Genomic DNA, 27,500 nt, shown 5'->3' with positions numbered 1-27,500 from the left:
AAGGCCGACACGGACCAGACTTTTCCCTCTAGATCAGGGATGTCAAAGTGGTTTTCACTGAGGACCACATCGCAGTTATGTTTGGCCCCAGAGGGCCGCTTCTAACAGTGAATACCATTATTTTTTAATGCATTTTATTAGTAGATTTTTAAAAAACAAAAATGTAAAAAAAAATATGGTAAGTTGCAATAATTTCATTACTAAATGTAGTGTGTATTACTGTACATGGAAAACAGTACTGCTGTTTTTATGGTTAAAAAAAAGGCAGCTCGGTTGCTAGAATTTGACTGTAAAATGTACATTTGTTTTCATACTGTAAATAAAAAAACTGCAATTTTACAGTAAAAGCTTGGCACCTGAGCTGCCAGTTTGTTTTGTTGTTTTTTTACCGCAAATCCACAACGATAGATTTTTCAGCGTATTACTGTAAATGCCAAAACGGCACCACAGTTTATTACAGTAAAAAAAAAAGTACAGTTTTTTTTCACGAAGAGAAAAATGCTGTAAAAACCAGTCAATTTCACAATTTTACCATCAAATCTATTGCTACTTTGACATTGCACAATTTGATGGATAACTTGCTTTGAAATCATTACTAGTATTTATTTCTATTTTAAAAAATGATTTGAATGTTTTATAATACATTTTTTGCATAATTAGACAAAATTTAAGTTAACATAATTTGCGATTACATGGAGTACAGTTTTTTTTTTCCAAAATAGAAAGAAAGAATACATTTAGTAAGAAGAGTTACTGTACTTTATTGATACATATTATTCCCAGGCTTTCGAGGGCCAAATAACATGATGTCATGGGCCACATCTGGCCCCCGGGGCCTTGAGTTTGACACCTGTGCTCTAGACGATATCCACATTTCTATTTTTACTATATATATATATATATATATATATATATATATATATATATATATATATATATATATATATATATATATATATATATATATATATATATATATATATATATATATATATATATATATTTATTTTTTTTGGGAAATGGAATTGGACAATTAATACAATTTGTATATTATTTCATTTTGCTAAATTGTATTGGATTGTATAATTTTTGTATTTACTATATATATATATATATATATATATATATATATATATATATATATATATATATATATATATATATATATATATATATATATATATATATATATATATATATATATATATATATATACGTGGGCTTTCAATGTTTGTTGTGTGTTTATTTACGACAAAGCACAATTTTGTTTCATAGTTTTGTTGTGACATCTATCGAGGTTTCGACTTGAGGCACATTTTCCGATAATTTTTTTTTAGCAATTTCTGAATTATTCAACCTCCGGGGTTTTAGACGTTCAAGGTTCCGCCGTATTTATTTACATGCTTGCAGAATATTGAAGCTCGCTGAACAGAAGTACTGATGCCAAACCTTTTTTCTGATCAATTTATTAAAATTCCGAATCGTGCAACTTCAGGGATTTTCGATGTTTGCGTTTCCAACTGTGTTTATCTACAAACCGAGTAAATCTTGTATTTTTGTTAATGGCTAATCTAAAGACTGGTGACAGATGTTGAAATTTTGTGCAGCGTCTTTTGTGACGATGGAAATTGCTAAAAATTTTCCGATATTTTTTCCCCTCCAATTTCTGAATAGCACGGAGGCTTTTAAACGTTTGCGGTTCTGACTGTGTTTACTTACAACACAGCACAATCTCGTTTCACAATCTTGTTGTGACATCTACCGAGGTTTCGTGTGATGCTAGACCTCGTACATTTTCTTTCACGACTCGAGGCACATTGTCCGAATTTTTTTATTTAGCAATTTCTGAATTATACAACCTCAGGGGTTTTAGACGTTCAAGGTTCCACCGTATTTATTTACGTGCTTGCAGAATATTGAAGCTCGCTGAACAGAAGTACTGACGTCAAAACTTTTTTCCGATAATTTTCATAAATTTCCGAACTGTGCAACTTCAGGGATTTTCGATGTTTGCGGTTCCGACTGTGTTTGTTTACAAACCAAGTAGATCTTGTATCTTTGTTCATGGCTAATCTGAAGACTTGCGACAGATTTTGAAATTTCGTGGAGCATCTTTCGTGACGATTGAAATTGTTGGAAATGTCCCGATATTTTTTTCCCCAAATTTCTGAATAGCACGGGGGCTTTTAAACGTTTGCGGTTCTGACTGTGTTTATTTACGACAAAGCACCATTTTGTTTCATAATCTTGTTGTAACATCTACCGAGGTTTCGTGTGATGCTAAACCTCGTACATTTTATTTTGAGACCTGAGGCACATTTTTCCGAATTTTTTTGGAGCAATTTCTGAATTATACAACCTCAGGGGTTTTAGACATTCAAGGTTCCACCGTATTTATTTACATGCTTGCAGAATATTGAAGCTCGCTGAACAGAAGTACTGACGTCAAAACTTTTTTCCGATAATTTTCATAAATTTCCGAACTGTGCAACTTCAGGGATTTTCGATGTTTGCGGTTCCGACTGTGTTTGTTTACAAACCAAGTAGATCTTGTATCTTTGTTCATGGCTAATCTGAAGACTTGCGACAGATTTTGAAATTTCGTGGAGCATCTTTCGTGACGATTGAAATTGTTGGAAATGTCCCGATATTTTTTTCCCCAAATTTCTGAATAGCACGGGGGCTTTTAAACGTTTGCGGTTCTGACTGTGTTTATTTACGACAAAGCACCATTTTGTTTCATAATCTTGTTGTAACATCTACCGAGGTTTCGTGTGATGCTAAACCTCGTACATTTTATTTTGAGACCTGAGGCACATTTTTCCGAATTTTTTTGGAGCAATTTCTGAATTATACAACCTCAGGGGTTTTAGACATTCAAGGTTCCACCGTATTTATTTACATGCTTGCAGAATATTGAAGCTCGCTGAACAGAAGTACTGACGTCAAAACTTTTTTCCGATAATTTTCATCAATTTCCGAACTGTGCAACTTCAGGGATTATCGATGTTTGCGGTTCCGACTGTGTTTGTTTACAAACCAAGTAGATCTTGTATCTTTGTTCATGGCTAATCTGAAGACTTGCGACAGATTTTGAAATTTTGTGGAGCATCTTTCGTGACGATTGAAATTGTTGGAAATGTTCCGATATTTTTTTTCCCCAATTTCTGAATAGCACGGGGGCTTTTAAACGTTTGCGGTTCTGACTGTGTTTATTTACGACAAAGCACCATTTTGTTTCATAATCTTGTTGTAACATCTACCGAGGTTTTGTGTGATGCTAAACCTCGTACATTTTATTTTGCGACCTGAGGCACATTTTTCCGAATTTTTTTGGAGCAATTTCTGAATTATACAACCTCAGGGGTTTTAGACATTCAAGGTTCCACCGTATTTATTTACATGCTTGCAGAATATTGAAGCTCGCTGAACAGAAGCACTGACGTCAAAACTTTTTTCCGATAATTTTAAATCAATTTCCGAACTGTGCAACTTCAGGGTTTTTCGATGTTTGTTTCCAAGCTAGCGCACTATTTTATTTTGGTTGCGGACTGAACCGAAGACGAGTGACGGGTGTTAAAGTGGTAACGTCTTTTGTAGCAGTGAATATCGTAAACTCGCTGTAGTTATTGACAAGCTACACAAGTCTCAGGGATGTTTTGACGTTAGCGGCACAGTCTTTTTTAACGGAAAAAAGTGGTATGATTAAAAAGGGGTGTGTTCACTTTGTTAATTTAGCTGTACAGTCACAAGTCACATGACGCTCCACGCCACCTGTTTTGGCTTCTGGGATTTGACGCCACTTTGTGGGTTTTTTTGATCGTCATTCAAAATCCTTCAAAGAAATAACTTCCCACATCTCTTCTTTTGAGCACAACTGCGGAATAAAAAAGCCTTTTTGCTCACAGCTTGCGGCCGCAGCTGCCATCTTTGTAGGCGCTGGCCTAAGAACAGTCGGAGAATGGAGGTCGGCCGAGGGGGTCCGCGCCGTAGGTACGAACATGAAACAGCTGCAATTATTATCAGACGCCTCCGTCTGCAACATCGGACTCCACAAGGTGATCCCGTTTATCTTTGTTGTTTTTTTTAAGCTTTTCCTCAGAGGACTTCAAGCACCCGGGATGAAGAAGCTGGAGGAGACGAGGCGCTTTAATGAAGATCACACGGCGTCGGAAAGGCACTGCAGGACATGAGTCAGCAAGGAGGTAGGAATCAAACAAGGAAGCGGCTTAAAAATACAAAACAGAGACAAGGACGGACGAACTAAAGGCTTCTTGCACTTTTTCAACTCTGCACGTGTTTTCATTCAAATATGATCTACATTTGTACTGTCATATTTATGATCATTTTATTCGATTTTTTTACGATATTGGCCTTCTGTAACGTAATTGAGAACCTTTGATATACAAAACCCAAAACCAGTGAAGTTGGCACGTTGTGGAAATGGTAAATAAAAACAGAATACAATGATTTGCAAATCCTTTTCAACCTTTATTCAATTGAATAGACTGCAAAGAGAAGATATTTAACGTTCGAACTGGAAAACTTTGTTATTTTTTTGCAAATATTAGCTCATTTGGAATTTGATGCCTGCAACGTGTTTCCAAAAAGCTGGCGCAAGTGGCAAAAAAAGACTGAGAAAGTTGAGGAATGCTCATCAAACACTTGTTTGGAACATCCCAACAGGTGAACAGGCTAGTTGGGAACAGGTGGGTGCCATGATTGGGTGTAAAAGCAGCTTCCATGAAATGCTCAGTCATTCACAAACAAGGATGGGGCGAGGGTCACCACTTTGTCAACAAATGCGTGAGCAAATTGTCGAAAAGTTTAAAGGCCTACTGAAAGCCACTACTACCGACCACGCAGTCTGATAGTTTATATATCAATGATGAAATCTTAACATTGCAACACATGCCAATACGGCCGGGTTAACTTATAAAGTGACATTTTAAATTTCCCGCGAAACTTCCGGTTGAAAACGTCTATGTATGATGACGTATGTGCGTGACGTCACTAGTTAAACGAAAGTATTGGGACACCTTTGTATCCAATACAAAAAGCTCTGTTTTCATCGCAAAATTCCACAGTATTCTGGACATCTGTGTTGGTGAATCTTTTGCAATTTGTTTAATGAACAATGAAGACTGCAAAGAAGAAAGTTGTAGGTGGGATCGGTGTATTAGCGGCTGGCTGCAGCAACACAAGCAAGAGGACTTTGAGATGGATAGCAGACGCGCTACCCGACGCTAGCCGCCGACCGCATCTATGATCGGGTGAAGTCCTTCGTCGTTCCGTCGATCGCTGGAACGCAGGTGAGCACGGGTGTTGATGAGCAGATGAGGGCTGGCGGGCGTAGGTGGATAGCTAATGTTTTTAGCATAGCTCTGTGAGGTCCCGTAGCTAAGTTAGCTTCAATGGCGTCGTTAGCAACAGCATTGTTAACCTTCGCCAGCCTGGAAAGCATTAACCGTGTATTTACATGTCCATGGTTTAATAGTATTGTTGATCTTCTGTCTATCCTTCCAGTCAGGGGTTTATTTCTTTTGTTTCTATCTGCATTTAAGCACGATGCTATCACGTTAGCTCCTTAGCTAAAGTGCTTCGCCGATGTATTGTCGTGGAGATAAAAGTCACTGTTAATGTCCATTTCGCGTTCTCGACTCTCATTTTCAAGAGGATATAGTATCCGAGGTGGTTTGAAATACAAATCCGTGATCCACAATAGAAAAAGGAGAGAGTGTGGAATCCAATGAGCCAGCTTGTACCTAAGTTACGGTCAGAGCGAAAAAAGTTACGTCCTGCACTGCACTCTAGTCCTTCACTCTCACGTTCCTCATCCACGAATCTTTCATCCTGGCTCAAATTAATGGGGTAATCGTCGCTTTCTCGGTCCGAATCTCTCTCGCTGCTGGTGTAAACAATGGGGAAATGTGAGGAGCTTTTCAACCTGCGACGTCATGCTACTTCCGGTACAGGCAAGGCTTTTTTATCAGCGACCAAAACTTTATCGTCAATGTTCTTGACTAAATCCTTTCAGCAAAAATATGGCAATATCGCGAAATGATCAAGTATGACACATAGAATGGATCTGCTATCCCCGTTTAAATAAAAAAAAATCATTTAGGTAGGCCTTTAAGAACAACATTTCTCAACCAGCTATTGCAAGGAATTTAGGGATTTCACCATCTACTGTCTGTAACTTCATCAAAAGGTTCAGAGAATCTGGAGAAATCACTGCACGTAAGTGATGATATTACGGACCTTCCATGCCTAAGGCAGTACTGCATCAAAAAGTGACATCAGTGTGTAAAGGATATCACCACATGGGCTCAGGAACACTTCAGAAAACCACTCTCAGTGACTACAGTTTGTCGCTACATCTGTAAGTGCAAGTTAAAACTCTACTATGCAAAGCAAAAGCCATTTATCAACAACACCCAGAAACGCCGCCGGCTTCGCTGGGCCAGAGCTCATCTAAGACGGACTGATGCAAAGTGGAAAAGTGTTCTGTGATCTGACGAGTTCACATTTCAAATTGTTTTTGGAAACTGAGGACGTCGTGTCCTCTGGACCATTAAATTCTAAGTTAATGATTATTTCCAAAAAACAATTAAGTTTCTCAGTTCAAACATAAAATATCTTGTCTTTGCAGTCTATTCAATTGAATATAAGTTGAAAAGGATTTGCAAATCATTGTATTCTGTTTTTATTTATGTTTTACACAACGTGCCAACTTCACTGGTTTCGGGTTTTGTACAACAATGTAACATTAAGGAGTGAGACAGGAGGACACACACGTTAGCAACACTAGCATAGCTACCGTATGTTAGCTGCATGCTAACATTAGGCTAATTTTAACAGGGACATCATGCTAGGTTAGCATATTCGCAGAAGATAACACAATGGATAAACGTACAGTTCCCAAGTCTGTAGCTGACTGACAGATATTTGGCAGAACTTTATTTTAAGATGCGTAGTGAAGCCTACTTCACATACTTCTAAGGAATACGTACTTGCTAAAGTTGTGCAAAACAAGACCGTTTACCATTTTAATTTTTCAAAATGTTGCTAAACGTTGAACACCCCTGAAGGCCTATTTTCAGAATTTGACTAAAATGATCGGAACTACACGCTTGTAAGATAACACATAACAAAAAGCAAGACCGCAGATTTGCAGAAATTGAGTAAAATTATTCCAAAAATGTTTAAGAAATTTTGCAAAACACCAGCGTACCTCACGAGACTTTAAAATCTGCTAGCTTGTTTATAAATAGAGTTGGGACCTCTATTGAGTTTGTGCAGTTCAGAATTAGTGCGTATACTTTTGTAAAGTCGTGCAAAACAAGACTGTTAAGAATTTTTGTTTTTCAAAATGTTGCTAGCTTTTAAATAATTCTTAAATACCCGCGAGAGCCTGAATTCAGAATTTGAACAAAATGATAGGAAATACATGCCTGTAAAGTAACATAAAATGGCGAAAAAACTTCAGTGTAGCTTTTAGATAAGTACAATGCGGAATTGGAATAAAATGATCGCAAACATTTTTTGTTTTTTAAAGTGTTTCGAGGTTGTAAAAAAAAGGTTTAAATACCTAAATTAGGAATTTGACTGAAATTATCGGAAATATGCAGGGTTACACATAACATAAAGCAAGACTTTGGCGTAGCGTGTGAAAAAATACGATGCAGGATTTGCGCAAAATGATCGGAAAAACACGCCTGTAAAGTAACACATAACATGGCACAAAACTTCAGTGTAGCTTTTAAATAAGTACAATGCGGAATTTGAATAAAATGATCACAAAAATGGGAAAGAAATATTGCAAAAGATCAGTGTTCCCTACAAAACTTAAAATGATGTTAGTTTATTTATAAATACAGTTGGAACCTTGATATACAGTAGATCTTACAGAATTTAAGCAAAATTATCCTAAAATCATCCAATTGTAAAATATTTTTGTTTTTCAGAATGTTTCTAGCTTGTAAATAAATGATAAATACCCTTAGGTAGTTGGGACCTCTATTGAGTTCGTACAGTTCCGAATTTGAGCAAAATTAGCGTACATATTTTTCGTTAAGTCGTGCAAAACAGGACCGTTTAGCATTTTTCAAAATGTTGCTAACTTGTAAATAATTGTTAAATACCTGTGAGAGCCTAAATTCATAATTTGAGCAAAAGGATCGTAAAAACACGCCTGTAAAGTAACACATAACATTGTGCAAAATGCCAGGAAAGCTTTTATATAAGTACAATGCGGAATTTGAATCAAATTGTAACGACCGGGTCGCATCGTGGTGCGAGGTGTTCTCCCAAGGATGCAGACGGGCTCAGACACAGCTTGCAGGTAGAAAAATGATTTATTTAAGACATAAACCTAGCAGGAAAAAACAAAGACGTGCACATAGCACAAAAGGCAAAAACAAAAGGGCTAGCGTGGGAGCTAGCAAGCAAAAATAGCCTAGCGTGAAAGCTAGTAGGAATCGAAGTGTCGTTAACTGTTGCATGAGAACAAACTAGGAAGCCAGGCAGAGTGCTGCCCGGGCGAAGACTAAATAGCCCTCTGATTAGCGCTTGGGCAACAGGTGCGCGTCCCAAACGCTAACCAGAGGCAGGTGATCACAATCTGCCGTCATGGCAACAGAAACCAAACCAGGTGCTGAAAACACAAGTGACTTGAACGTAAAACTATGATCCGGGCAGCGGATCATAACAGTACCCCCCCCTAAAAGGACAGATTCCAGATGTCCCTTGAAAACAAAAAAAACTGGAACCCGAAAAAAAAAACAAGCAAAAAGTTCACGAGTCAAGGGCGGGCGGGGGGGTGACTTGGTGGTGGGTCGCCAGGCCACGTGTCCCCGAATCCACCGGGGAAGGGTCAGGTGGCGGCGGCGAATGGAACGCCGCCGCCGCTGGCAAGGCGGGCGAGGCGGGCGACCACGGTAAGGCCACATTCGTGGCCGCCGAGAAGGTGGGCGTGAGTGGCGCCAGAATCTCAGCAGCCTCTGAGTCCTCGAGGGCTGCATGCGGGGACCTGCTTTCCGCTTGCGCCGCCGGACCACTCGAGGTCGCTGAGATGTCGCCGTGGAAGCGGTGGGAGTCGCTGTCGTGGCAGCCGGAGTCGCTGTCGTGGCAGCCGGAGTCGCTGTCGTGGCAGCCGGAGTCGCTGTCGTGGCAGCAGGAGTCGCTGTCGTGGCAGCAGGAGTCGCTGTCGTGGCAGCAGGAGTCGCTGTCGTGGCAGCAGGAGTCGCTGTCGTGGCAGCAGGAGTCGCTGTCGTGGCAGCAGGAGTCGCTGTCGTGGCAGCAGGAGTCGCTGTCGTGGCAGCCGGAGTCGCTGTCGTGGCAGCAGGAGTCGCTGTCGTGGCAGCAGGAGTCGCTGTCGTGGCAGCAGGAGTCGCTGTCGTGGCAGCAGGAGTCGCTGTCGTGGCAGCAGGAGTCGCTGTCGTGGCAGCCGGAGTCGCTGTCGTGGCAGCCGGAGTCGCTGTCGTGGCAGCCGGAGTCGCTGGTGCGAGAACCAGTCGTGGTACAGGTGCTGGTGCGAGAACCAGCCGTGGTGCAGGTACTGGTGCGAGAACCAGCCGTGGTGCAGGTACTGGTGCGAGAACCAGCCGTGGTGCAGGTACTGGTGCGAGAACCAGTCGTGGTGCAGGTACTGGTGCGAGAACCAGTCGTGGTGCAGGTACTGGTGCGAGAACCAGTCGTGGTGCAGGTACTGGTGCGAGAACCAGTCGTGGTGCAGGTACTGGTGCGAGAACCAGCCGTGGTGCAGGTACTGGTGCGGGGACCAGCCGTGGAGCAGGTACTGGTGCGGGAACCAGCCGAGGTGCCGGTACTGGTGTGGGAACCAGCCGAGGTGCAGGTACTGGTGTGGGAACCAGCCGAGGTGCAGGTACTGGTGTGGGAACCAGCCGAGGTGCAGGTACTGGTGTGGGAACCAGCCGTGGTGCAGGTACTGGTGCGAGAACCAGCCGTGGTGCAGGTACTGGTGCGGGAGCCAGCCGTGGAGCAGGTACTGGTGTGGGAACCAGCCGAGGTGCAGGTACTGGTGTGGGAACCAGCCGAGGTGCAGGTACTGGTGTGGGAACCAGCCGAGGTGCAGGTACTGGTGTGGGAACCAGCCGAAGTGCAGGTACTGGAACCTGTGGTGGAGCTGGTGCTAGCCTTAGCCTTGGCGCTAGCTTAGGTGCAGGTGGCCTAGCTGGCGGTTGCGGCTTAGCAGGCCGTCGGACTGGTGGCGGTGGCCGAGCAGGAGGTTGCGGCTTAGCACGCCGTTGTGCCACCCCACTCGCACAGCTCCCAGTACTAGCCCCCCCCTCAAAAAGCGGATCCCAGACGCGCTCCTTGCGGATTGGAACCGTCTTCAAGGGTGGGTGGAGGGAGGTCCGGGGGAGGGCAGAATCCTCTCCTCTAAATTGTCCAAAATGTCTATTGTCACCCCCCACTTGAGACTGGGACTGACTAGATTTAGTCCTTACAAAAATGTCCTGATAATGATTTATTGCAGAATTAAAGTCACTTGAAAATGGCTGGCAGGACGAATTGACATAATGTCTAAAAAAGTCTTTGTCTATGACGTCATCCAAAATGGACGGGACAACGTCATCAAGCGGCGTGTCATCAGGGGGTGCCGACGGAATGACGTCATAGCTGCAGTCCCAGTGATTGACAGGCCAGTCATAACAATCATCGGTAAGGTAGTTGACGGGATTAACAGACCTTTGAAGAGGGAAATCTTGGGCTGAATGTAGCTTGCTGTGTACCGGCGGAGGAGTTTGAGGGAGTGGCGCGTCTTGGCGGCGAAGTGAAGACCTCTTGGGTGGCTTCCGTCTTCGCTGACGCGTCCGGTGGTGCGGAGGTGTGGCGATGTCCTCGGGCCAAACGGAGTGGATTGGGACCAACCTTCCGTTAGGACCCCATATCAGGTCCTGGCGCTCCGAAGGGGAATAGCGGAGAGTCTCCGCCTCCATCGCTCGCAACACCATCCACGCACCTTCGTCCATCTCCTCCGACGTGCTCGTTGCGGGAGAACTTCTTGCTGGCTTCCTACTGTAACGACCGGGTCGCATCGTGGTGCGAGGTGTTCTCCCAAGGATGCAGACGGGCTCAGACACAGCTTGCAGGTAGAAAAATGATTTATTTAAGACATAAACCTAGCAGGAAAAAACAAAGACGTGCACATAGCACAAAAGGCAAAAACAAAAGGGCTAGCGTGGGAGCTAGCAAGCAAAAATAGCCTAGCGTGAAAGCTAGTAGGAATCGAAGTGTCGTTAACTGTTGCATGAGAACAAACTAGGAAGCCAGGCAGAGTGCTGCCCGGGCGAAGACTAAATAGCCCTCTGATTAGCGCTTGGGCAACAGGTGCGCGTCCCAAACGCTAACCAGAGGCAGGTGATCACAATCTGCCGTCATGGCAACAGAAACCAAACCAGGTGCTGAAAACACAAGTGACTTGAACGTAAAACTATGATCCGGGCAGCGGATCATAACACAAATAATCGCAAAAATGCTAAATAAATATTGCAAAATATCAGCGTACCTCACAAAGCTTAAAATTATGTTAAATTATTTATACATACAGTTGGAAGTTTGTTTATTATTTTTGTTTTTCTAAATGTTGTTAGCTCGTTATTAAACGTTAAATACCATTAAGGATTTTACCAATATGATCGAAAATATGCAAGGTAACACATAACATAAAGCAAGACTTCGGCGTAGCATGTAAAGAAATACATACAGATGCAGGATTTGCGCAAAAATAATCGGAAATACACGACCTTAAATTATCATAAAATCGTCCAATTGTAAAATATTTTAGTTTTTCAAAATGTTTCGAGCTTGTAAATAAATTATAAATACTCTTAGGGAGTTGGGACCTGTATTGAGTTTGTACAGTTCAGAATTTGAGCAAAATTAGCGTACATACTTTCGTAAAGTGGTGCAAAACAAGACTATTTTAAAATTTTAGTTTTTCAAAATGTTGCTAGCTTGTAAATAATTGTTAAACACCCGTGAGAGCTTAAATTCAGAATTTGCTCAAAATGATCGTAAAAACACGCCTGTAAAGTAACACATAACATTGCGCAAAACGCCAAGAAAGCTTTTATATAAGTACGATGCGGAATTTGAATAAAATAATCGCAAAAATGCAAAATAAATATTGCAAAACATCAACGTACCTCACAAAGCTTAAAATTATGTTCAATTATTTATATATACAATTGGAAGTTTGTTTATTATTTTTGTTTTTCTAAATGTTGCTAGCTTGTTAATAAACGTTAAATACCATTAAGGATTTTACCAAAATGATCGAAAATATGCAAGGTAACGCATAACATAAAGCAAGACTTTGGCGTAGCGTGTAAAAAAATACGATGCAGGATTTGCGCAAAAATAATCGGAAATACACGACCTTAAATTATCATAAAATCGTCCAATTGTAAAATATTTTAGTTTTTCAAAAATGTTTCTAGCTTGTAAATGAATGATAAATACTCTTAGGGAGTTGGGACCTGTATTGAGTTCGTACAGTTCAGAATTTGAGCAAAATTAGCGTACATACTTTCGTAAAGTGGTTCAGAACAAGACTATTCTTAAGTTTTAGTTTTTCAAAATGTTGCTAGCTTGTAAATAATTGTTAAACACCCGTGAGAGCCTAAATTCCGAATTTGCTCAAAATGATCGTAAAAACACGCCTGTAAAGTAACACATAACATTGCGCAAAATGCCAGGAAAGCTTTTATATAAGTACAATGCGGAATTTGAATAAAATAATCGCAAACATGCAAAATAAATATTGCAAAACATCAACGTACTTCACAAAGCTTAAAATTATGTTCAATTATTTATATTTACAATTGGAAGTTTGTTTATTATTTTTGTTTTTCTAAATGTTGCCAGCTTGTAAATAAACGTTAAATACCATTAAGGATTTTACCAAAATGATCGAAAATATGCAAGGTAACACATAACATAAAGCAAGACTTCGGCGTAGCATGTAAAGAAATACGATGCAGGATTTGCACAAAAATAAACGGAAATACACGACCTTAAATTATTATAAAATCGTCCAATTGTAAAATATTTTAGTTTTTCAAAATGTTTCTAGCTTGTAAATAAATGATAAGTACTCTTAGGGAGTTGGGACCTGTGTTGAGTTCGTACAGTTCAGAATTTGAGCAAAATTAGCATACATACTTTCGTTAAGTCGTGCAAAACAACACCGTTTAGCATTTTTCAAAATGTTGCTAACTTGTAAATAATTGTTAAATACCTATGAGAGCCTTAATTCAGAATTTGAGCAAAATGATCGTAAAAACACGCCTGTAAAGTAACACATAACATTGCGCAAAACGCCAGGAAAGCTTTTATATACGTACAAAGCGGAATTAGAATAAAATAATCTCAAAAATGATTAATAAGTATTGCAAAACATCAGCGTACCTCACAAAGCTTAAAATTATGTTAAATTATTTATAAATACTAGTGGAACCACGAAATAATTCCTACAGGATTTAAGCAAAATGATCGTAAAATTGTCCAGCTGTAAATTATTTTTGTTTTTCAAAATGTTTCCAGCTTGTAAATACATGATAAATACCCTTAGGGAGTTGGGACCTCTATTGAGTTCGTACAGTTCAGAATTCGGGCCTAAATAAAGAATTTGACCAAAATTATCGGAAATTTCTAAGGTAACAAACACAAAAAGCCAGACTTTAGCGTAGCTGGTAAAGAAACCCGATGCGGAATTTGAGCAAAATTATTGCAAAAATGCGAAACACTTAAAATTCTGCGAGCTTGTCAATGCGACTTTGTACAATTCCGAATTTGAGCACAATTATTTGAAAAATGTGTTGAATGCTAAAGCGCAAAATAAGACTAATTGTATTTATCGTTTTGAAATCCATTTCAGTATGTCGTAAAAAAAAGTAGAGAGACCCGATGTATGTCGCAGTGAACAGTAGACGCTGTTACAGTTATATATAGCTAATCTAAGTCATTATTGGCGGTTAATTACGCCTTCAGGGCTTGGCAGCGGTGTCGCAGGTCAAGGTAGCGTTCACCTGGAACTGACCACACAGCCTGACATTGTGAAGAGGACAAGAGGCGTATTGATCCGGAAGGTTCCGTCAAGGTTTGGAGTTTGTCCTGTCCGGGCGCAGCTGCCGCCTTGAAATGAAGAAGTAAACATGCGGCGGGTGAATCAAACACTAATGGGTCAACACGGACATCTTAGCCATTAACTCAGAACAGGTTTGACCGCTCCGACAAAGATTGTATACGTAGTCTGACCTGTCACTCTGTCAACAGTGGCAGGCTCTAAGAAGCTAAGAAGCTATCGGAGCGTTTCTTTTTTTTTTATGACGAGCGCTGGAGTTGATTTTTTTTTTTTTTTTTTTTGCCTTAAAGTACTTCCCCGGCCAGAATCCAGCAGAGGTCAGAGGTGGGGGTCGGGGGTCGGAGGGGCGTGGCTTCCTTGGCGGAGACACCTCCCCCTCCTCACCTCCAGGTTTACACAAGTGTAAAAAGAGTCCATTGAGTGGAGCTGGCCAGGCAGGGTTTCACAAAGGTCCACTGTGTGGGGGCCACAACCCCCCCACCACACACACACACACACACGTACACACACACCCACACACACACGTACACAAACCTCCCGCATACACATGCCTACACAGAACGCAGACAATGGGGGTGGTTTTTTTTGTGTTTTTTTTTTTTGTTCAGCAGACATATATAGATGTTAAGTCAAAATGCTTTCTTCCATTAAAGTGAAACAGTATCCGGTTCTGATTAGGTTTGATCCAGAATAGACTCTTTCTGACTGATAGCCAACGTCTTCTGCAGTGGACATTTGTGTTTTTGCATAGCAAGGCATTTTTACATACATACCATGTACCACACAGTGCTACAGTTTTAGTTGCCAAATATACACACCACATGTTAAGAATATATGGTTGTGCAGCAATAAAGTATTCCTAATAGTTATAAATATTAGCAAAAAAATACTTGTGTTGGGTACAGGGAATATTTATACAGAAAAAAAAAATGAGGAATATATTTTTATTGTATTTATAATCTTGCTTTGAGTTTTAACTCTTTGCCGGGTGATTTAAGATTATTTTAACCTAGGGGTCCTCAAACCTTTTGACCCGGGGGCCGCATTGGGTTAAGGGAATTTGGCCGGAGGCCGGGCTAAATGTGTATATATATACACTACCGTTCAAAAGTTTGGGGTCACATTGAAATGTCCTTATTTTTGAAGGAAAAGCACTGTACTTTTCAATGAAGATAACTTTAAACTAGTCTTAACTTTAAAGAAATACACTCTATACATTGCTAATGTGGTAAATGACTATTCTAGCTGCAAATGTCTGGTTTTTGGTGCAATATCTACATAGGTTTATAGAGGCCCATTTCCAGCAACTATCACTCCAGTGTTCTAATGGTACAATGTGTTTGCTCATTGGCTCAGAAGGCTAATTGATGATTAGAAAACCCTTGTGCAATCATGTTCACACATCTGAAAACAGTTTAGCTCGTTACAGGAGCTACAAAACTGACCTTCCTTTTAGCAGATTGAGTTGCTGGAGCATCACATTTGTGGGGTCAATTAAACGCTCAAAATGGCCAGAAAAAAAAACTTTCTTCTGAAACTCGACAGTCTATTCTTGTTCTTAGAAATGAAGGATATATCCATCCATCCATCTTCAACCGCTTATCCGGAATCGGGTCGCGGGGACAGCAGCTCCAGCAAAGACCCCCAGACTTCCCTCTCCAGAGCAACATTTGCGACTTCCTCCTGGGGAATCCCGAAGCGTTCCCAGGCCAGAGAGGAGATGTAATCCCCCCATCTGGTCCTTGGTCTGCCGCGGGGCCTCCTCCCAGTGGGACGTGCAACGAGGACCTCCCTAGGGAGACGCTCGTGAGGCATCCGCACGAGATGCCCGAACCACCTAAGCTGGCTCCTTTCCAAGCGAAGGAGCAGCGGCTCTACTCCGAGTCTCTCTCGGGTGACTGCACTTCTCACCCTATCTCTAAGGGAGATGCCAGCCACCCTTCTGAGGAAACTCATTTCGGCCGCTTGTATCCGCGATCTTATTCTTTCGGTCATTACCCACACTTCATGACCATAGGTGAGAGTAGGAATGTAGATAGCTCGGTAGACCGAGAGCTTTGCCTTCTGGCTCAGCTCCCGTTTCGTCACAACAGTGCGGCAGAGAGACTGCAATACTGCCCCAGCTGCTCCGATTCTCCGGCTGATTTCCTTCTCCATCTTTCCCTCACTCGTGAACAAGACCCCGAGATACTTAAACTCCTCCACCTGGGACAGAGTCCTGTCCCCTACCCGGACTGTACAAACCATCGGTTTCCTGCTGAGAACCATGGCCTCAGATTTGGAGATGCTGATCCTCATTCCAGCCGCTGAACACTCGGCTGCGAACCGATCCAGTGAGAGCTGAAGGTCACGAACCGAAGGTGCCATCAGGACCACATCATCTGCAAACAGCAGTGACGCAACCTTTAGCCCCCCGAGACGTATACCCTCTCCGCCATGGCCACGACTCCGCCTAGAAATCCTGTCCATGAAAATCACAAACAGGATAGGTGACAGAGCGCAGCCCTGGCGGAGACCAACCCCCACTGGAAACGGATCCGACTTACATCCAAGCACCCGGACACAACTCTCGCTTTGGTTGTACAGAGATTGGATGGCCCTCAACAGGGTTCCCCTCACTCCGTACTCCCTCAGCACCTCCCACAAGATCTCCCGAGGGACGCGGTCATACGCCTTCTCCAAATCCACAAAACACATGTAGACTGGATAGGCATACTCCCAGGCCCTCTCCAGGATTCCCGCAAGCGTAAAGAGTTGGTCAGTTGTTCCACGACCAGGACGGAATCCACATTGCTCCTCTTGAATCTGAGGTTCGACTATCGGCCGGACCCTCCTTTCCAGTACCTTGGCGTAAACTTTCCCAGGGAGGCTGAGTAGTGTGATACCCCTGTAATTAGCACACACCCTCTGGTCCCCCTTTTTGAAAAGGGGAACCACCACCCCAGTCTGCCACTCCCTCGGCACTGTCCCAGACTTCCACGCAATGTTGAAAAGGCGTATCAACCAAGACAGCCCATCAACACCCAGAGCCTTCAGCATTTCTGGACGGATCTCGTCAACCCCCGGAGCTTTGCCACTGTGGAGTTGTCTAACTACCTCAGTGACTTCACTCCGAGAGATCAACGTCGATCCCCCATCATCCTCAGGCCCTGCTCCTATCAGGGAGGGTGTGTCTGATGTATTTGGGTTCAGGAGTTCCTCAAAGTGCTCTTTCCAACGCCCCACGACTTCCTCACTTGAAGTCAGCAAAGTCCCATCCTTGCCGTACACAGCTTGGATGGTTCCCTGCTTCCCCCTCCTGAGGTGCCGTATGGTCTTCCAGAACAGCTTTGGTGCCGCCCGATAGTCCTTCTCCATGGATTCCCCGAACTGCTCCCACACCCTCTGCTTAGCCTCGTCCACAGCCACGGCCGCTGCCCTTCGGGCCCGCCGGTACCTTGCAACTGCCTCCGGAGTCCCCTGGGATAACATACCCCGGTAGGACTCCTTCTTCAGTCGGACGGCTTCCCTGACCACCACTGTCCACCAGGGTGTTCGAGGGTTACCGCCCCTTGAGGCACCTAAGACCTTCTGGCCACAGCTCGCATCTGCAGCTTTAGCAATAGAGGCTTTGAACATTGCCCATTCCTGTTCAATGTCCCCAACCTCCACAGGGATGGCAGAGAAGTCCCGCCGGAGGTGTGAGTTGAAGTCCTTCCGGACAGAGGACTCCTCCAAACGTTCCCAGTTCACCCGCACTACACGCTTGGGTTTGCCAGGTCTGTCCAGAGGTTTCCCCCGCCATCTAACCCAACTCACCACCAGATGGTGATCAGTTGACAGTTCAGCCCCTCTCTTCACCCGAGTGTCCAAAACATACGGCCTCAGATCAGCTGATACGATTACAAAATCGATCATTGATCTTTGGCCTAGGGTGCTCTGGTACCAGGTACACCTATGAGCATCCTTATGCTTGAACATGGTGTTTGTTATCGCAAGTCCGTGAATAGCACAGAAGTCCAATAACAATCCACCACTCAGGTTCAGATCAGGGAGACCGTTCCTCCCAATCACGCCAGTCCAAGTATCACTGTCATTGCCCACGTGCGCGTTGAAGTCCCCCAGCAAGACTATGGAATCCCCTGCCGGCGCCCCATACAGGACCCCATGCAAGGTATCCAAGAAGGCTGAATACTCTGAACTCCTGTTTGGTGCGTATGCACAAACAACAGTCAGAGTTTTCCCCCCTCCAACCCTAAGGCGAAGGGAGGCGACCCTCTTGTCCACTGGGGTGAACTCCAACGTACAGGCACTCAGCCGGGGACTCGTGAGTATCCCCACACCCGCCTGTGCCCTCACACCCTGAGCAACTCCAGAAGTGAACAAGGTCCATCCCTTGTCCAGGAGTGTGGTTTCAGAGCCCTTGCTATGCGTAGAGGTAAGCCCCACCAGATCCAACCGGTAGCGCTCCACCTCTCGCACCAGCTCAGGCTCCTTCCCCACCAGCGTAGAGACGTTCCACGTCCCGAAAGTCAGCCTCTGCTGCCCCGAATTGGTCCGTCCGGAGCCTCCACTTTCACCGCCATCCACTTGGCAGCGCACCCGACCCCACTGGTTCCGACCGCGGGTGGTGGGCCCACGTGGCAGAGAAGATGGCGTGTCCACGTAGCTTCTTCGGGCTGTGCCCGGCCGGGCTCCGTGGCAAGCCCGGCCACCAGGCGCTCGCTGACGAGATGAAGGATATATATATATATATATATATATATATATATATATATATATATATATATATATATATATATATATATATATATATATATATATATATATATATATATATATATATATATATATATATATATATATATATTAAATAAAGCTCGGCCCCCGGCCAAATTTTTTTGTCCTCAAACATTTTGACCCGGGGGCCGCATTGGGTTAGGGAAATCTGGACGGGGGCCGAGCTATAAGTATGTATATATATATATATATATATATATATATATATATATATATATATATATATATATATATATATATATATAATATATATATATATATAAAGCCCCGCCCCCGACCAAATTTTTTGATTCACTTGTTGCTCGCCCAACACTGCAGCACGAGTGCGATGATGTTACGTTATCGATGGGAAAATTTATTTTTAGACAATATGATTTGCCTAAGCGGCTAGGAGACCCTGAGAGTAACAAGCGGTAGAAAATAGATTGACGGATGGGCTAGAAAGGACAGATTTAAAAAAATATATAAATATATTTTTATTTTTTTTAGAATTTGCCGTACCTGGTCCGCGTACCGCAGTTTGGGGACAACATTGCATCCAATACAATAATGAATAAGTAATACAATTTAGCCACATAATTATAGTAGTAAATTATTCATACAAATGTAATCATTTTAACGGTGCAATACCGTGTGATGAGTATTAAAAATTAGTCAAATTAATTATAATGACCATGATCATATATCAATGCGTTTCCAGTCCAAAATTTGGAGACACCTACTTATTGCTTCCAAACCTTTGGTGCTATAAAACAGTATTAAAAAAGTATACATGTAATACTGTATCTTGATTTGTAATAATAAAATACTATTAAACAAAAAAAATCGAATAAAAATGTTGAAAATGTTTTGAATGTATACTTAAGTGCCACTTATTGATATCTCAATATGATAAAAATAACTATAAATTGTTATTTATTAATATGTTTTAATAAGTGGCCTAATGTGAAGTGAAACACCATTAATGAGCATATACTTATATGTAGATTATATAAATATGATGTATTTTCATTTTTCATTGCCTTTTAGGTGAAAACTGTGTTCACATTTTTGACTGGTTGTATTCAAATACATTATCCAAAAAAATTTAGATTTGAAACTGTATAATAATATGTAAATGTAAAAAAATACAATAGAAACTGTGGAGTACATTTTTAAATGTATACCTGAAGTCATACAATAACAAATAATGACAAATGATCATCAATTGATATGTTTTAGTAAGTGACCTAATGTGTAATTAAATACTATTAATGATAGTGTAATTATATATGGATTACACAAATATGATTTTTTTTCCAAACAGTGGAATTTGGCAATTTTAAGTATTACTGAAGTGTGAATCAGTGTGAAAAAAGCCATTCGCTCATTTCCACACTAAAAGTGTACACATTTGCTGTACTGAAAATTAATTAGAATTAGGCAAAATTATTTATGATGACCATGATCATATATCAATGCATTGCTAGCTTTGCTCATTGCTTTTGTACTTTTGACTTATAGGACTTTATAACATTATCCAAACATCATATATTGAATACTGTATAATAATAGGCAGTAATACAAAAATAAAGGGTACATTTACCGTTGCCCGGATCATGTTTTGTTTAGTTAGAGACTCCCTTAGTTCTGTTTCAGCACCCCTGGGTTTGTGTGTTTTTGGTTGCCATGGGTGCTGATTGTTTCCACCTGCCTCTGATTAGTGTTCGGGATGCTCACCTGCTGCCAGGCACTAATCAGAGAGCTAGTTATTCATGCTTTTCGCCACACTCAGTCGGGCTGTCTTGTTAGCTCCATGCAACAAGTTAGGTGTGTTTACGGTTTGATTCCTGAGCTAAGCTTCGCCATTTGTTTGCTTGTTTTCCACGCTAAGCGTTCCCGTTAGCTTTTCCATAGCTACCCGTGCTATCGGCACGCTCTCCTGTATTTTTGGACTTTGCCTGATTTATGAAAAATAAATCATTGTCTTACCTGCACTCTGCCTCCGGAGTTCCGTCTGCATCTTGGGAAAACAATCCGTGCAGTAACAATATGATACTAAATCATAATCTACTAATGTTTTTAAAAATGTCCTACTGTGTAAAAAAAATAGTGTAAATAAATGGTGAACAATAAAATAATTTTTAAAAAATATGACATAATTAGAAAAAAAAAATAACTGTGAAACTTGGAATTTCTAAGCATTACTGAAGTGTTATTATGGATAAGTGTGGAAATTAATTCACTGATTTCCATTCCAAAAATGCATATAAATGTGTCCCGAAGCCAACCAATCAGGATGCGATCTTTTATTCTGTAATCTGACACGAGTCCGAACTTGCTGCAAAGTCGCTTGCTAAACTCCTTGCTATTATATCAAAGTGTATTTTTACAATTTCGCCCTCATCTTCCGTCTCCCCTCAGTAAAACGTCGGGATTATAAGAAGATTAAGGGAGTGCCTTTTTCTTTATCCCCGGCTAAGCCTGCACTGCACGCAGCTCAGAGGTAATGAAGCGCTCGCTGATCCGTGCCCGGATGAATCCAAAGATTCCCGGAGCGCTACTGTACTGTAGACTCACGGAAATTTGATTTCTCTCATGGCCTCCGCCGCCTCCTTCAGAACTGGGGTTTACCTTTCTCACATAAAGGTGACGCCACAACCTGTTGCTAAGAAATACAGAAACCTGAAAACAACTCCGAATGTGGTCCTTATAACTCCGACATTTGTTCGATGGATAACATGAATGTGTTTTTTCTTTAGCATCACGTCACAAATAGACCAACCTGTTTTCACGACAATTGAGTCGAACATAAAAGCAAGAGTAAGTTAAACAACGGTTAATATTTCTTTACTGTAAAAGAGCAAGAAAAATAATATGGTATTATGAGCATCGTCGTTCTTAATTACAGGTGGCAAATTCTTAAGAGTGATCGATTTTTATAGCGAGATATTTTCTGTGTCGGACAAAACTTTGGAGTTTCTTGCCAGACTTCGCCATAGCGTGCATTAAAAGTTCAACTCACTAATCCGATCAATATAAATATTGGGTTTGTCTCTACGATCTTACCATAGACTGTTTTTGCGAGTATTTTGTAGGATTTAGTCCGAAAATTTGGCCATCCATTGAGAATAAGTTGAGAAAAAGTTATAATTTCTTCACAATTAAACAAACGTATAAAGTAAATAGTGGTATATGAGGGTCGTCATGCTTGATTATACTTCAGAAATTCGGAGGATTGATCAATTTTTTATTGCGATGTATGTTCCACATTGCAAAATACTTTGCCGTTTCTTGCCAGACTTCGGTAAAGGTTTAACTCACTATTCCGATCTATATCAATATTGGGTTTGTCGCTACGATTTTACCATAGACTGTTTTTGCGAGAATTTTGTAGAATATTGTACGAAAATTTGCCATCCAGCAAGAATAAGTTGAGGAAAAGTTAGCATTTTTTTACAATTCAGCAAGTGTTTAGAGTAAATAGTGATTAATGAGTGTGGTCATGCTTGATTATGCTTCAAAAATTCGGAGGATTGAGCGATTTTTTATTGCAATGTATGTTCCACATTGCAAAATACTTTGGAGTTTCTTGCCAGACTTCGGTATAGCGTGCATTAAAGGTTTAACTCACTAATCCGATCAATATCAATATTGGGTTTGTCTCTACGATTTTACCATAGACTGTTTTTGCTAGAATTTTGTAGGATTTTGTCTGAAAATTTGGCCATCCAGCGAGGATAAGTTGAAGAAAAGTTAGCTTTTTTTTTTTTACAATTAAGCAAGTGTATAGAGTAAATAGTGGTTAATGAGTGTGGTCATGCTTGATTATGCTTCAAAAATTCGGAGGATTGATAATTTTTTCTATAGCGATATATGTTCCACATCGCACAAAACTTTGGAGTTTCTTGCAGACTTCAGCATAGCATGCATTAAAGGTTTAACTCACTAATCTGTTCAATATCAATAATAGGTTTGTCTCTACGATTTTACCATGGACTGTTTTTGCGAGAATTTTGTAGAATTTTGTACGAAAAGTTGGCCATCCAGCGAGAATAAGTTGAGGAAAAGTTGGTATTTCTTCACAATTAAACAAGCCTATAACTTAAATAGTGGTATATGAGTATCGTCATGCTCGATTATACTTGGCAAATTCGGAGGATTGATCGATTTTTATGGCGATGTATGTTCCACATCGCACAAAACTTTGGAGTTTCTTGTCAGACTTCGGTATAGCGTGCATTAAAGGTTTAACTCACTAATCTGATCAATATCAATATTGGGTTTGTCCGTACGATTTTTTCATGGACTGTTTTTGCGAGAATTTTGTAGGATTTTGTACAAAAACCTGGCCATCCAGCGAGAATAAGTTGAGGAAAAGTTAGCATTTCTTCACAATTAAACAAGCATATAAAGTAGATAGTAGTATATGAGTGTCGTCATTCTCGGTTGTACTTGGCAAATTCGGAGGATTGATCTAGTTTTTATAGCGATATATGTTCCACATCGCACGAAACTTTGGAGTTTCTTGTCAGACTTCGGCATAGCGTGCATTAAAGGTTCAACTCACTAATCGTATCAATATCAATATTGGGTTTGTGTCTACGATTTTACCATTGACTGTTTTTGAGAGAATTTTGTACGAAAATTTGGCCATCCAGCGAGAATAAGTTGAGGAAAAGTTAGCATTTCTTCACAATTAAACAAGCATATAAAGTAAATAGTGGTATGCGAGTGTCGTCATGCTCGATTATACTTGGCAATTTCGGAGGATTGATCGATTTTTATAGCGATATATGTTCCACATCGCACGAAACTTTGGAGTTTCTTGCCAGACTTCGGCATAGCTTGCATTAAAGGTTCAACTCACTAATCCAATCAATATCAATATTGGGTTTGTTTTTACGATCTTAAGTTAGCCTGTTTTTTCAAAGATTTTATAGCATTTTGTACAATAATGGTGGCCATCCTAGGAGAATAGGTTGAGGAAAAGTTAGCAGTTCTTTATGACTAAACAAGCTTAAAAGGTAAATAGTATAGTACAGTAGTATTAGAGTCTTGTCATTCTTGATTACACTTCGCAAATTCTGAGGACTGACTTTTAGTGATATATGTTCTATGTAGCACAAAACATTGGAGTTTCTTGCCATATTTCGACTTAGCTTGCATTAAGGATTTAGTTTACCAATCCGATCGATATTGAGTTTGTCTCTACAATCTTACAATAGACTGTTCTTGCGAGAATCTTGTTATATTTTCTACGAACATTTGGCCATCCAGCGAGAATAAATAAAAAAAGTTAACATTTATTCTCGATTAAACAAGCTTAAAAAGTAAACAGTAGCATATGAGTGTCGTCATTCTTGATTATACTTCGCAAATTCCAAGTGTTGATCGATTTTTATAGCGATGTATATTTTACAACCACAAAAATTAAGAATTTCTTGCCAGACACCGGCTTAGCTTGTATTAAAGGTTAAACTCACTAATCCGATCATTATCAATATTGGGTTTTTCGCTACAATCTTACCATAGACTGTTCTTAAAATACAATTTTGTAAGATTTTGTCTGAAAATAAGTCACGGAAAAGTTAGCATTATTTACAAAAGTAAATAGTGGTATATGAGTTCTGTCGTGCTTGATTGCACTTTGCTAATTCTGCGTATTGATCAATTTTGTAGAGACATGTTACCCATTGCACAAAACTTTGACATTTAAACGTTAACGTCAGCAAATTTTCTAAGACCTCGTGTCAACCAGTGATCAATCCGATCAATATTAATATTATGTACGGTATTACTTTAGAGCACTAGCTTGTTCTTGCGAGGAATCTCGTGGCATTTTCTTATTACTATTTATTACATAGTGTGGTTGGATCGCAGGAATAATGTTTTATTTTGTAATTTGGTTCCGTTAAGTAAATGTTATGTGCTTGTTTTTGCGCTAACATCTAAATACGTCGGGATTACATATGATACAGAGAACTGTAATGTGGAACGTCCCCGTGTTTGGACAGTTTGGAGTTCAAACAAAGATGTGTGCTTCTCAAAGTGCCACAAAGCTTAGCGCGATGTCGTAAAGGGTCTCGCATGATGTCACTGGTAGATACCATTATTGATCCGATACGATATCAACGGGTATCATACATACTTTAACTGTAGTGTGGAATGTTAGCGAAGGTTTGATCAGGTGAAATTAGTCAAATAGAGAACAATGGCAACCTATTCATTATCAACCGTCTGGAATGGACTTATGCTGTCTTTAAGTTGAATAGGAGTGGTAATTGTTTTTGTTTTTTTTGGCGAGTGGCCGAAATAATTTATGAAGTTAATATCATGACAGAGGACGTCGAATGATGCGGACACGTTTGTTACTGAATACGTTCTAATACGCTTCTGCCTTGGAGACTTTGCATGTGTAAGTAGTATTTTATACTTGTTTATATTAACAAATGTGCTGTTTTACACTGCAATAATTATCATTATGTATGTCTAGCTTGTGTGCTAAATGGCAACCTATTCATTATCAACCGTCTGGAATGGACTTATGCTGTCTTTAAGTTGAATAGGAGTGGTAATTGTTTTGGTTTTTTTTGGCGAGTGGCCGAAATAATTTATGAAGTTAATATCATGACAGAGGACGTCGAATGATGCGGACACGTTTGTTACTGAATACTTTCTAATACGCTTCTGCCTTGGAGACTTTGCATGTGTAAGTAGTATTTTATACTTGTTTATATTAACAAATGTGCTGTTTTACACTGCAATAATTATCATTATGTATGTCTAGCTTGTGTGCTAAATGGCAACCTATTCATTATCAACCTTCTGGAATGGACTTATGCTGTCTTTAAGTTGAATAGGAGTGGTAATTGTTTTGTTTTTTTTTGGCGAGGGGCCGAAATAATTTCTGAAGTTAATATCATGACAGAGGACGTCGAATGATGCGGACACGTTTGTTACTGAATACTTTCTAATACGCTTCTGCCTTGGAGACTTTGCATGTGTAAGTAGTATTTTATACTTGTTTATATTAACAAATGTGCTGTTTTACACTGCAATAATGATCATTATGTATGTCTAGCTTGTGTGCTAAATGGCAACCTATTCATTATCAACCGTCTGGAATGGACTTATGCTGTCTTTAAGTTGAATAGGAGTGGTAATTGTTTTGTTGTTTTTTTTGGCGAGTGGCTGAAATAATTTATGAAGTTAATATCATGACAGAGGACGTCGAATGATGCGGACACGTTTGTTACTGAATACTTTCTAATACGCTTCTGCCTTGGAGACTTTGCATGTGTAAGTAGTATTTTATACTTGTTTATATTAACAAATGTGCTGTTTTACACTGCAATAATTATCATTATGTATGTCTAGCTTGTGTGCTAAATGGCAACCTATTCATTATCAACCTTCTGGAATGGACTTATGCTGTCTTTAAGTTGAATAGGAGTGGTAATTGTTGTTTTTTTTTTTGGCGAGGGGCCGAAATAATTTCTGAAGTTAATATCATGACAGAGGACGTCGAATGATGCGGACACGTTTGTTACTGAATACTTTCTAATACGCTTCTGCCTTGGAGACTTTGCATGTGTAAGTAGTATTTTATACTTGTTTATATTAACAAATGTGCTGTTTTACACTGCAATAATGATCATTATGTATGTCTAGCTTGTGTGCTAAATGGCAACCTATTCATTATCAACCGTCTGGAATGGACTTATGCTGTCTTTAAGTTGAATAGGAGTGGTAATTGTTTTTGTTTTTTTTTTTGGCGAGTGGCCGAAATAATCTATGAAGTTAATATCATGACAGAGGACGTCGAATGATGCGGACACGTTTGTTACTGAATACTTTCTAATACGCTTCTGCCTTGGAGACTTTGCATGTGTAAGTAGTATTTTATACTTGTTTATATTAACAAATGTGCTGTTTTACACTGCAAAAATTATCATTATGTATGTCTAGCTTGTGTGCTAAATGGCAACCTATTCATTATCAACCGTCTGGAATGGACTTATGCTGTCTTTAAGTTGAATAGGAGTGGTAATTGTTTTTGTTTTTTTTGGCGAGTGGCCGAAATAATCTATGAAGTTAATATCATGACAGAGGACGTCGAATGATGCGGACACGTTTGTTACTGAATACTTTCTAATACGCTTCTGCCTTGGAGACTTTGCATGTGTAAGTAGTATTTTATACTTGTTTATATTAACAAATGTGCTGTTTTACACGGCAATAATTATCATTATGTATGTCTAGCTTGTGTGCTATTGCGTGCTTAGCTGTTGTGTTGCTGCTAGCTGTTAGTAGCCAACCATGTTTACCTTTTGTAAATAACATGACTTAATAGAAGAACCTTGTGTGTTTATGGAGGACATTTAGATGTGAACTGGCCGTCCAGCCTTGCACAAATAAGTGGACTGCTTGTATCGGAGCGCTTACATCGGAGATTTTACGTACTTGTTTTTTTTTTCTGATACTAGATCGATATCTGATATCAAAACCCCTACTTTCAAGCACTTGGAACACCAAGTAGACCTTTTGGTATTGACGCTAATGTCTCCTCCTTCATGTCCTGAGTACTGAGTGACGGCTCGCAGGCTTTGAGAGCCCCCCCACGCCC

At 40.6% G+C, this 27,500-nt stretch overlaps 1 protein-coding gene across 1 annotated transcript in view; it reads left to right on the top strand.

Moving 5' to 3' along the window:
• Window positions 1–27,500, top strand: part of zbtb16a (zinc finger and BTB domain containing 16a) — a 402,353-nt gene that overhangs the window by 7,198 nt on the left and 367,655 nt on the right. The window contains exons 2-3 of the mRNA XM_062049025.1: window positions 3,909–3,993; window positions 4,092–4,205. The gene's annotated coding sequence lies outside the window, so the exon portion shown is untranslated. The remainder of the gene's footprint in view (window positions 1–3,908; window positions 3,994–4,091; window positions 4,206–27,500) is intronic.

This window comes from Entelurus aequoreus, linkage group LG05, assembly GCF_033978785.1.
Source record: "Entelurus aequoreus isolate RoL-2023_Sb linkage group LG05, RoL_Eaeq_v1.1, whole genome shotgun sequence".
Lineage (NCBI taxonomy): Eukaryota > Metazoa > Chordata > Actinopteri > Syngnathiformes > Syngnathidae > Entelurus > Entelurus aequoreus.
Note: the sequence above shows the minus strand (reverse complement) of the source record. Positions and strands in the feature narration are given on the sequence as shown.